This window comes from Acipenser ruthenus, unplaced genomic scaffold (assembly GCF_902713425.1).
Source record: "Acipenser ruthenus unplaced genomic scaffold, fAciRut3.2 maternal haplotype, whole genome shotgun sequence".
Lineage (NCBI taxonomy): Eukaryota > Metazoa > Chordata > Actinopteri > Acipenseriformes > Acipenseridae > Acipenser > Acipenser ruthenus.
In genome coordinates this window covers 1-8,106 of record NW_026707716.1, presented here as the reverse complement: position 1 = coordinate 8,106, position 8,106 = coordinate 1, and the positions used below count along the sequence as shown (strand labels likewise).

The 8,106-nt window shown below is 51.8% G+C and overlaps 1 pseudogene; it reads left to right on the top strand.

The window, feature by feature from the left end:
* The first annotated feature begins 194 nt into the window (after positions 1-194).
* On the top strand, positions 195-8,007 carry LOC131728101 (retinal guanylyl cyclase 2-like; annotated as a pseudogene).
* Positions 8,008-8,106: the final 99 nt, after the last annotated feature.

The following is an 8,106-nucleotide window of genomic DNA, read 5'->3' as shown; positions in this document are numbered from 1 at the left end:
ACACGCACACGCACAACTACAAGAAACACACACTGAACAAATACACAAAAACATGCATACAGACAACGATATTTTCTGTCTTTATGTCCTTTTGCTTATGTCATAAATATCGCTCTCTCTCTCTCTCTCTCTCTCTCTCCCTCTCCCCCTCTCTTCTTCTCTCTCTCTCCCTGAGATTAAGCAGTTTAGCTGCGCAGGTACAGATCTCGCTGCTGGATTAGAGAGCCGGGTAGCGTCTGTCCTCTCCGTCCCCTCTCGCTGTTTTTATTCCCCTTCCCGGAGATGCGATTCAAACCCCGGCGAGGTCCCAGCACGGCCGCTCGTTCGTTCGTCGTTCATCCGTACCTCCAGACTGCTGTTATTACGGTTTGGGGGCAAACCCTAGTCCACTTCCCGCCCGCTTTCAATATTTAAATATAAAAGGAGACTTCGGGGTACAAAAAACAAAAAAAACTAACGGGGAAAAAAAAGAAAAGTGACAAGGAAGGGAAAAAATCCTTCTGGATACGTTTTGTAAAACAATATTCAAGAGGATGAAACGATATTCAAGAGGATGAAACGTTAAGAAGATTTCTGTGTTTTTACTTCGCTGGACGTCTGTATATATTTCATATTTATTCTCTCTTTTTTCATACATCTTTTTATATTAAAAAAGACGTTAATTTTGTCAAGAAGCTGAGATATATTTTGTATTTTTGTATTTTTTAATTTTTTTATCGGCGATTCGTTTTGAAGCGAATAAGAGAATATTGAAATCAAATTCAGGTAAGTGCGTATCGATCTATCTATCTATCGATCTATCTGTCTGTCTATCGATCTGTCTATCTATCTATCTGTATCGATCTATCTATCTATCGATCGATCTATCTATCCATCTATCTATCTGTCTATCTATCTATCTATCTGTCTATCGATCTATATATCTATCTATCTGTCTGTCTATCGATCTGTCTATCTATCTATCTGTCTATCTATCTATCTATCTATCGATCTATCTGTCCCTTTTCTCCTGAAATAAAACACTTTTATGAGAGAGACGTCTTGGTTCAGAGGAGAGTCATTCTTAACCAACTTGTCAGTACAATTTAATTACATTTTGATTTTTTGACGACTTGTAGAAAGTGTTGGGAGTTTTAAATAATAAAATAATACATGAAACATTTTACTTGGAGATGTGGAGCGCGTTGAATGGTTGCGTATCTAGCTTGCAATGGGACGGCCGAGCGGACAGGTAGAGAGGTGCCGCTATCGTGAGCTTATCGATGCATATAAACCGCAATCAACCAATGAAATAATAATAATAATAATAATAATAATAATAATAATAATAATAATAATAATAATAATAATAATAATAATAATTTGTGATTGTGGTCTGGATCTCCTTATAAACATCTCCTTATAAATATATAGCTTTATAACGAGTGGGTTTTACCTGTAGATTTGAATTTTCTGTTTTTATTCTATGATTTATGTATTTACTTATTAATGTATGATGTACTTTAGTGGCTTATATAAGTGAAATGTGTTTGTTTTACGAACACATTATAACGGCGGTGTAATTCATTTTTAGGAACACGCGCACAAACCCGTCCGCAGGCAGTGTGGTCTCGGGACCAATATGCAAAATGATCCTCATCGGCTGTGACGTCATTGCTGGTGATGACGTCACGGTCTGGCAATGGATTACGTTGTAACTGGGTATTAGGTTCAGCCGTTTAGAAGTTATTACCGGCATTGTGGTCTGGTCTGCCTAGGACTGGACAGAACTTCCTCATCGTGTTCGAATCATGTGACTGGCCCTGGCTACTCGCCCCCTCTGAGCTTCTCCCTCCGTCTCTCCTTCACTCCCCTCTCCCCTCTCTCCCTCACTCCCCTCTCTCCCTCACTCCCTCACTCCCCTCTCTCCCTCACTCCCCTCTCCCCTCTCTCCCTCACTCCCCTCTCCCCTCTCTCCCTCACTCCCTCAATCCCCTCTCTCCCTCTCCTTCTCTCTATCACCCACTCTCTCTCTCTCCCCCCTCTCTCCTCCTATCTATTACCCTCCTCTCTCTCCCCCTCTCTCTCTCCTCCTATCTATTACCCTCCTCTCTCTCTCCTCTCACTATCTCCCCCTCCTCTTCCTCTCCTCCTTTATCTATCTCCCCCCTCTCTCTCTTTCTCTCTCTCTCTCGCAGAAAGTCAACGCTCTCGTCTCTGTCAACACCTAATGTGATTGTCTCTTGTTAAACGGTAATCCCACGCGATAATTCAGCTCATTGGATTGGGATGAGTTCTCTCCTCTCCTCTCTCTCTCTCTCTCTCTCTCTCTCTCTCTCTCTCTCTCTCTCTCTCTCTCTCTCTCTCTCTCTCTCTCTCTCTCAGCGATCGGGATCTTTGATTAAGTAAATGCTGTGACAGGCTAATGATCTCCGGTGGTATCGCAGGGACAGCTGGGGTTTGTGTCTCAACAGTCAGGAGAGCGCAAGGGGGGGGTCACACAGTCAGGAGAGCGCAAGGGGGGTCACACAGTCAGGGGAGCACCGGGGGGGTCACACAGTCAGGGGAGCGCAGGGGGGGGTCACACAGTCAGGGGAGCGCAGGGGGGGGGGTCCCCGAGTGTCTCCCCTGGTAAAGGGGGGGGGGGGGGGGGGGTGTGATTGAAGTTCAGTCTCTGGGAGAAGGTGCAGAGCAGAGCTTCACCAATTAGACTCCCTCCAGGATCCTGAGGACAGAGCCACTCATGACAGCAGTTGGCTTATTGGCCCCAAGCTGTTAATTTGAAGAGCTGCTCTATTCTTGGAATGCACTGTCTCAGACAGAGTAAGGGAGGGAGGGAGGGAGGGAGAGAGACACTGTGTTCTATAAGGAGTTCATTCTGCTGGTAAAAATATATATATATATCAAGTGAAAACTTCCAGCATCAACAGAGCCCTCCTCTCAGTGATCACCATTCCTTTAACTGAGGCTGCCTCACACTGGCTCTCTCTCCTTGCAGATCCAGCCATGTCTAGAGAGACGGGCTCCTCCAGCCTGGAGCCAACGCTGCTAACTGCAGATCTGGGAAAAGAACACCAAAAATAAACACGCACACGCACACGCACACGCACACGCACACGCAGAGAAAGAGACACACACACACACACTGACACACACTGACACACTGACACACTGACACACTCACTGACACACACACACACTGACACACACTGACACACTGACACACTGAGACACTCACACACACACACTGACACACTGAGACACACACACACACACACACACACACACTGACACACTGAGACACACACACACACACACACACACACTGACACACTGAGACACACACACACACACACACTCACTGACACACACACACACTCACTGACACACTGACACACACACTCACACCCTTGTGAACGACTCCCCTCCCCCCCCCCTCCCGGGACCATGCCCTCTTCGTCCCCCCCCCAGCAGCCCCCCAGGAGCCGGGGTCACAGCCCTCCCCTCCTCTTCCTGCTGGCCGCTCTCCTCGGCACGCCGACGCGGGCAGGAGCTGCCACCTACAAGGTGGGCGTGGTGGGGCCGTGGACCTGCGACCCCCGTGTTCTCCAGAGCCCTGCCGGACGCGGCAGCCCGCCTAGCGGTCAGCCGGATCAACAAGGACCCCTACCTGAGCCAGGGCTACTGGTTCGATTACCTGCTCCTGAACGAGGACTGCCAGACCTCGCGGGCGCTGTCCGGTTTCCTCAAGAGCGAGAGCTACGCCTCTGGCTTCGTGGGGCCCTTGAACCCGGGTTACTGCGCCGCTGCCGGGCTGATGGGCAAAAACTGGAACAAGCCGGTGGTGTCGTGGGCTTGCATGAGCCCGGAGCTCGAAGGGGAGGGGGGCGGGGCGTACCCCACGTTCTCCCGCCCCCTGCCCCTCTCCTCCCGCGTCCTGTTCGCCGTGCTGAAGTATTTCCGCTGGGCGCACGCCGCCATCGTCACCGCGGAGCAGGACCTGTGGGTGGAGACGGGACAGGAGCTGGCCAGCTCCCTCCGGAGGTTCGGGCTGCCGGTCAGCGTGGTGGTCACCATGGAGACGGACCCGGCCGGAGCGGAGGCCGCGCTGAAGCGCGTCAGGAGGGCTCACAAAGTAAGAGGTAGGGAGAAAGACTCTGAGAAGCGAATGAGAGGTCCTGCCTTGTTACAGCACCCCCTAGCGGACTCGTGCAGTTCAGGCGTTTTCTCCAGATGTGCAGCAGCTGGGTGCAGATTTATGAGAACCCCCCCCCCAACCCCCCCCCCCCCCACCCCATTGCTTCTGTACTTTAGGTTTGCTGAGGCTATGAAATCAAACTGCTCCCACAGAAAATCTTATCAGAATAGCCACTCATGGTAAAATGCAGGAGGCTCTTTAGATGTGCAGCAGTGTGGAGTAGTGGTCAGAGCTCTGGACTCTTGACCAGAGGGTCGTGGGTTCAATCCCAGGTGGGGGGACACTGCTGCTGTACCCTTGAGCAAGGTACTTTACCTAGATTGCTCCAGTAAAAACCCAACTGTATAAATGGGTAATTGTATGTAAAAATAATGTGATATCTGTATAATGTGAAATAATGTATAATGTGATATCTTGTAACAATTGTAAGTCGCCCAGGATAAGGGCGTCTGCTAATAAATAAATAATAATAATAATAATAATAATAATAATAATAATAATAATAATACTAATAATAATAATAATAATAGATGTCTAATTAAAACACAGAGCGGGCTCACGTCTTCACCCATCATGAGCTCTCCCCTCCCGCTCCTCCCCCCCTCAGTAATAATCATGTGTATGCACTCTGCTCTGCTGGGCGGAGAGGAGCAGCAGCTGTTGCTGGAGAAGGCGTGGGACCTGCGCATGACGGACGGTGGCTACGTGTTCATCCCCTTCGACGCGCTGCACTACAGCCTGCCTTACCGGGACACGCCCTACCCGCTGCTCAGCAACAACAGCAAGCTGCGCCGAGCCTACGACGCTGTGCTCACTGTCACTGTGGAGTCCGGGGACAAGAGCTTCACCCAGGCCTTCCGCGAGGCCCCAGGACAGCCACGAGGTGCAGGCCAGCTATCAGGCCTCCCAGGTAGGCTACTCGCTCGCTCACACCCCCGGGGGCAGCTGGTGAAGGCACTGGAGCCCAAACGCTGGTCTGCTTGACTCAGTTTAGTTTCAGTAACGCTGATGAAGGCACTAGAGCCCAAACGCTGGTCTGCTTGACTCAGTTTAGTTTCAATAACGCTGATGAAGGCACTGGAGCCCAAACGCTGGTCTGCTTGACTCGGTTTAGTTTCAATAACACTGATGAAGGCACTGGAGCCCAAACGCTGGTCTGCTTGACTCAGTATAGTTTCAATAACACTGATGAAGGCACTAGAGCCCAAACGCTGGTCTGCTTGACTCAGTCTCTTCTAGTTTCAATAACGCTGATGAAGGCACTGGAGCCCAAACGCTGGTCTGCTTGACTCAGTTTAGTTTCAATAACACTGATGAAGGCACTAGAGCCCAAACGCTGGTCTGCTTGACTCAGTTTAGTTTCAATAACACTGATGAAGGCACTAGAGCTGAAATTCTAGTTTCAGTAACGCTCCTATCTCCTCTCCTCCCCCCTCTCTCCTCCTCTCCTCTCCTCTCCTCTCTCCTCGCTCCTCTCCTCCCCTCTCTCCTCTCCTCTCCTCTCCTCTCCTCTCCTCTCTCCTCGCTCCTCTCCTCCCCTCTCTCCTCTCTCTCCTCGCTCCTCTCTCTCTCCTCTCTCTCCTCTCCTCTCTCCTCCCCTCTCTCCCTCTCTCTCCTCTCCTCTCCTCGCTCCTCTCCTCCCCTCTCTCCTCTCTCTCCTCTCCTCCCCTCTCTCCTCTCTCTCCCTCTCTCCCTCTCCTCCCCCAGGTATCCCCTCTCTTTGGCAACGATCTACAACTCTATCTTCTTCCTGGCGATGGCGGTGGAGCGGAGCCGCAGGAAGGGGCGCTGGGTGACGGGCACCAGCGTGGCGGACAGCACCCGCGGACTGGAGTTCCAGGGCTTCACCCAGCCTCTGCGGTCCCGACCAGCAGGGGGGAGCTGCTGGCCAACTACGTGATCCTGGACAGCGACGGCTCGGGCAGCCGTCTCCGCGCCACTCACCACCGTCGACATGGCGACCGGCGTGCTGAAATACACGGGGCAGTGCCATCCACTTCCCACAGGGGTCCAGCCCTGGCACGGACTCCGGCTGCTGGTTCGATTCCAATAGTATCTGTACTGGAGGTATTATTATTATTATTATTATTATTATTATTATTATTTATTTATTTATTTATTTATTTATTTATCTATCCCAGGTGACTCACACAGGTGTCACAGGGCAGCACAGGGTTACAATGCAAGCTTCATATTGAAACACAGTGTAAAATAAACAGCCTTAATATTCATCCTTGTGCTTTTGATTTGTATCTCTCTCTCTCTCTCTCTCTCTCTCTCTCTCTCCTCTCTCTCTCCCTCTCTCTCTCTCTCTCTCTCTCTCCAGGAGTGGATCCAGTCTTCATCTTCCTCATCTTCCTCCTCATCTTGGCTCTCGGCATGGGGGGGGGTGGCGATGGCCTACTTTCCTGAGGTGAGAGAGAGAGAGAGGGAGAGAGAGGGAGGGAGGGAGAGAGAGAGGGAGAGGGAGAAGGGAAAGGGAGAGATGGGGAGAGAGAGAGAGAGAGGGAGGGACAAGGGAGAGAAGGGAGAGAGACAGTAGAGGGGGGGAGGGGGGAGGGGGGAGGGGAGAGGGGAGAGGGGAGGGGGGAGGGAGTGATGAGGAAGGTAGGGGAGGGAGAGAGGGAGGAGAGAGGGGAGGGAGACAGTAGGGAGGGGGGGGGAGGGGGGGGAGAGGGGGGAGAGGGAGGGGGGGAGGGATGCGGAAGGGAGGGAGGGGAGAGACAGTAGGGAGAGGGAGGGAGAGGGACGGAGGGACGGAGGGAAGGAGGAGGAGGGAGGAGAAGGGAGAGGGAGACAGACAGAGAGGAGGAATATCCCTGGTGTGTGTGCTGTTGTTCCAGGAGGAGAATCCAGCAGGCTCAGCTGATGAAGGGACCCGAACAAGCTGCTGCTGACGATGGACGACCTGGTATTCATAAACGTACTGCTGAGCAAGAAGGTACCCTGCCCAGCCCTGTGTGTGTGTGTGTGTGTGTGTGTGTATCAGTGTGTGTGTGTGTGTGTCTGTGTGTGTGTGTGTCTGTGTGTATCAGTGTGTGTGTGTGTGTGTGTGTGTGGTGTGTGTGTGTGTGTGTGTGTGTGTGTGTCAGTGTCTGTGTGTCTGTGTGTGTGTGTGTGTGTGTATCAGTGTCTGTGTGTGTGTGTGTGTGTGTGTGTATCAGTGTCTGTGTGTATCAGTGTCTGTGTGTGTCTGTGTGTGTGTCTGTGTGTGTGTGTGTGTCTGTGTGTATCAGTGTCTGTGTGTGTCTGTGTGTGTGTCTGTGTGTATCAGTGTCTGTGTGTATCAGTGTCTGTGTGTGTCTGTGTGTGTGTGTGTGTCCTGTGTGTATCAGTGTCTGTGTGTGTCTGTGTGGTGTGTCTGTCGTGTAGTGTAATGATAATGGTAAAGCCTTGGTCCGGTTCTGCTTTGAAGGGGGGCAGTGGGAGTGCTGCTAGCGCTAGTAAGGGGCAGGACGTTGACTCGACAGCCTCTGTCCTGCCTCTCCTCTGTGCAGAAAGTGAATGACGACAGCGTGGCGGGGAAGAGTGTGTCCGAGATGAAGACTCCACGGCACTCCATGTCTGGGAAGAGCCTTGCAGGAGCCACGCCCGAGAACTCCAACGTGGCCGTCTACGAGGTAACCCCCCCCCCCCCCCCGCCGCCTCTCTCTCCATCCCGGGTGTGTTTGCTCTGAATGCGCCTCCTTCCTCTCCTCGTGTAACACGCATTCTCTTCCCCAGGGAGACTGGGTCTGGCTGAAGAAGTTTCCAGAGGGAGGAAAGAACGTGGAGATCAATCCCACGACCAAAACCGTGTTCTGCAAGGTGATCCCCTCGCTTCCCTTAACCCCAACCCCAACCCCCACCCGACCCACACCCACACCACACCCACACCCACACCCACACCCACACCAACACCAAAAACCGTGTTCTGCAAGGTGATCCCC